The sequence below is a fragment of the Triticum aestivum genome, chromosome 6A, assembly GCF_018294505.1.
Source record: "Triticum aestivum cultivar Chinese Spring chromosome 6A, IWGSC CS RefSeq v2.1, whole genome shotgun sequence".
Classification (NCBI taxonomy): Eukaryota; Viridiplantae; Streptophyta; class Magnoliopsida; order Poales; family Poaceae; genus Triticum; species Triticum aestivum.
Genome location: NC_057809.1, coordinates 16,577,346 through 16,581,787, shown reverse-complemented (window position 1 = coordinate 16,581,787; position 4,442 = coordinate 16,577,346). Strand labels below are relative to the sequence as shown.

Here is a 4,442-nt window from a genome sequence, read left to right as displayed (position 1 = left end):
AGTGTTACTGTCTTGTGCGTATTCGGTTTCCCTTATATATTAGTCAAGGTTATAGTAATGTAATTGATGAGTTATGCATGCGTGTGCAGTTTCCACTATATTCTCCTACATATTAAGCTTGAGCAGGGACTAGTAACTGTCTTAGACTCAAGACGAAAAGATCCCGAGGACTATGCAGACATGACTCAAATACTCGAGAAGTAAGTTAAATCGATCATTATCCACCATATCAGCAACTTTGTTCATTTCCTGATATATCAAGTAATTGTTTTCTTTGTCCGGCAGGGTTTGGAGAAAATTCACCAGAAAAGCTCCGGGACTGCCGAAGGAGCTGCAATTTAGACACCCGAAAGTAAGTACTAGCTATAGTAGCATTTTAAGTGCATCTACTAGTCATTCAAGCGCTAGTTTCATCAATACCATTTGGCATTCTTGCTTATTAGTTTGATTAACCTCTATTTCTTGTAAAGTGGTTGTGGCAGGAACAAGGGAATGATTTCTGTGCATACTATGTTTGCGAGTCCATCCGCCACACGACCTGTGAGCGGGGCTACACTGAGGAACAATATGAAGTACGTAAATAACAACATTCACAATTTTATTTTATTACCATCATTTGTGTTGAGTTTCATTCATTCATATATATATGTATTGACCCCCTTCTTTAAATTAGATGTTTCAGAAGCGGGATGAACTCCTAGCACCAGCTCGCATGCGAGGAATTCAAGAGGAATTGACGGCATTCTATCTTGACCACGTGATCCCTGAAGACGGAGAATTCTATGTTAAACCTGAGTCCGTATGATTATATTTGTAAGAGATAATTACTGTATATATGTAGCCGGTAGTGTCAGATAGATATACGAGAACTTGTTGTTCGACCAATCTCTCGGAGTAGGAGAGGTGGTCGATATCACTTCTCTCTGTATGCATATATGTTCATGACGATCTTCTGTTTCCTTCGTTTGCTTACTAGCTAGCCAGCGTGTCTAGTCCTCTCTATACGTATGTATAGTACGTAGCGTCGACCAAGCACGGACATAAGAGAGGACACTTCTCTCTATTAATCATAGCTAGCTAACACAATATATGAAACACCTAAATTAACCCCCCAAAACCCCCACCCCCCCCTTCAAAAAAAACTAAAACCCCAGCCAGAGAAATGCTGACGCGTGGATGCCTATTGGTCCCGGTTGGTGCCACCAACCGGGACCAAAGGGTCTCCTGCCTGGGCTCTGCGCACTGCCCACGTGGAGGGGCTTTAGTCCCGGTTCTGGATTGAACCGGGACTAAAGGGGGGAGGTATTAGTACCGACACTTTAGTCCCGGTTCAAGAACCGGGACTAAAGGCCCTTACGAACCGGGACTGTAGGCCCTTTTTCTACTAGTGCAATGACATGGAATGAAGTGTGCGGGGAAGCCATCTGTTTTGGGCGCCTTTGTTGGAAATATCTGAAAAAGAGATGTTTTCACTTCCTCATTAGTGTATGAATCAGTCAACATAGAATTCATCTCGTGAGTAACCTTGACCAGAACGCTATCAAGAACATCTTGCACACCCGAAAGACCTTCTGCTGTGAAAAGGTTTTGGTAAAAAGAATTCACCATAGATGCCATCTCCGTGGGTCTTGTGCTAGTGAGCCGTCTTCCCTCTCTAAGTGTTTTATTTTGTTTTTTCTATGTCGCATGCTCGTTGGCCTCTCGAAGTACTTGGTATTTTTGTCCCCCTCACGCAACCAGTCCACCCGTGAACGTTGTATTTACAGTATCTCCTCCATATGATAAAGCTTGACCAGGTGTTGCGAAATTTTTATCTCTACATGTAACGAGTCAGAACGTTGGGTGTCTCCTTGCAAAATTGCTAGTGCCTTTTGTAGTTTCATAATCTCTGTGCACTTGTTACCAATATTGGCACCGCTCCATTGAGCCAGGCATGTTGACAAGTCAGGCAAGGTTTTTGCGGAGTGCGGCGACAGACTAAGCTACATGCAAATTCTCCCATTGGGCCAACAGTGCATCTGGGAAATTATCATACCTTTCCGAGAAATGTTCGTAGCTAAACAATTTTGTTATTTTATTTTCTCCGGCCACTGGTTCCAACTGCAGATGAATATGACAATGGCCGGATGTTGCTCCCGTCTCGTGGGGCGGAGTGGCCAATTGAAACAAAGCTTTCCACTTGTCAGTGTGATAGTTCATCTTCTTCTAAGATGAATATCTCATCGTGAAATTTCAGAAAATTCAACGATTTTCCTGATTTGCATAATCCTGTTACAAGTTTTAGGGTTTCTATATCCATAACTTACGGTTTATTTTGAAGACAATCTAACAGAACAACTTCCGGTTTGTTAATCCTACTTATTACCACTAGAGATTCAATAATCCTTTCCAAGTTCTAGTATCCTCCCACTCATTTCTTTGACAAGAAAACACTTTCTTGAAAAAATATTCATCGGTGACAAACACTTTGCCTTTTGAACATTTCGATGGAAGGAATTCAAGTCATGTTTCTGAGATATCCTATAATTCAACATTTATCTGGTTTATAAACTCCATAAGTTATATGGTTTCTATTAGCAAGGCTAATATGCGGTGCTCTGTTTAGTGTATATCTTATCGTTTCAATTATACCCCAAATTTTATAAAAGCATATTGGTAATAAAATAATTCCACAATTATTCGAGTGTTTTCCTAAACTTATGACTCAGATAATTTTCTTCAATACTGAAGAATCACTTTATCTTTTGTCATAATGATCCTTATCTTCACTAAAAAATATTTGAACTCTTCAAATAATATATTCTTAAATTCCTTTGAACTATTCAAATACTTCAGATTTTATGCTAAGTAAATAATATTTTCCTAATCTTTAATGAAGCATAATTATCCACCGCTCCCTCGGTTTTTCATCGAACCTTATACATCACTATGTATTCTTTTATTTGATTTCTCAATCAAGATAATTCAATATTGTTCAATGAGACTTTGTCGTAATTTTGTACTTATCATATATAAAAATATGGCACCAATATATACATACAAGCATGTATACATAACATTGGACAATACGTGGATTTTTCATCAGAGGGTCATCAAGATGGGTGGAGCATTATTTAATTATATCTACACATGCATCATCTAATGAGCCTCACTTAACGAGCAAGTGGATGTACGTGTACATGCAAAGAGCTATGCATGGACATAGCTCACGTACATGCTATGATAGAAATCCCATGCGTGCATGGGTTTACTAGCTAGCTAGGTAAATTGACGGCTATTTGGCTTGACTACCCGTGCAAGATGATCAGGACAGGCGTCGGTGCACGAGACCATGTGCACGGCACGTATGGCTGGCGTCGGTGCAAGGACAAATGCGAGAAGACCAGCGAGAGGATGCGGCGGCGGCGGCAGAGACACCCGTTGGGGCGGGACGATGGCGACGGCAACACACACGAGGCTGTTGTGTGTCAAGTCAAGCAAGGTACAAACAAAGAAAGAAAGACAAAGAAAAATCTCTTCTTTGGAACCTAGTAAATCTGAGAATCTCCTCCACAAGAAGAAAATAAAAATCACTAATCCAGAAAGCATTCATTGCAATAGTGCTTGTGTTCGGTCCGACGGCCTAGGCCTTCCAAGCGCGCGATCCAATGGCCGAAAGTGCATCAAGGAATCGAGATGGACGGCCGGATGTCCCTAATAGTTGTGAGAGCTCGAAGCTTGCCTAGGTTCTTGTTTCTCGATAAATTGATGGCCGTGAGAGTGGATATTAAGATAAATGGAGCCTAACTCTCACGCGTCTTGATTTCGCCGTTCTTCGGTATTCTCAATTATTGAAGTATCAAAAAAGCTGTCTATTATTTTAATAAAAAAGGACTATCTAGAAAGCAATTAAGTCCTGTAGCTCAGCTGGTTAGAGCGCTGGTCCGATGTACCAGAAGTCACGGGTTCAAGCCCCGTCGGGACTAATTCTTTTTCTTAATTGCGATTATGCTTTCCTTTCTTGTATATATACTATATATATATATATATATATATAGCCCGTACGGCCCAAAACGGATAGCCCAGCAAACGATCCTATTCGGCGCGTTCGGCGCCGGGGAAGCGAACCGGCGCCTGCTGGCAGCGCGAAGTGGGCCGGCCCACAGACGGAGCGAGCAGTAAACGGTCGCGTGAAAAAAGAAAGCGAAAATGTGATAGAACCACGACTCGAACTCACGCAGCAACGCAGCGTGATTTTTCAGCTAACCAATACAGCTTCAGATGACTAGCGATTCAAAACAAACGCGAACTCTATAAGAACCATATAAGAGCCGCGCCATTTATTGCACAAAAAAATACAGTTTCTCTAGAACTTGTATTTTCGAATTTCTTAAATATTGTACGTTTTACTTTATAGCTTGAACAAGAGTTCATTGAATTTGAAAATAAGTTCATCAAATTTG

General features: G+C 41.1%; 1 non-coding gene across 1 annotated transcript; it reads left to right on the top strand.

Annotated features, from left to right (window-relative positions):
* The first annotated feature begins 3,891 nt into the window (after positions 1 to 3,891).
* On the top strand, positions 3,892 to 3,965 carry TRNAI-GAU (transfer RNA isoleucine (anticodon GAU)). The gene has a single exon. It is a non-coding gene; the product is annotated as a tRNA-Ile (tRNA).
* The last annotated feature ends 477 nt before the right edge of the window (positions 3,966 to 4,442 follow it).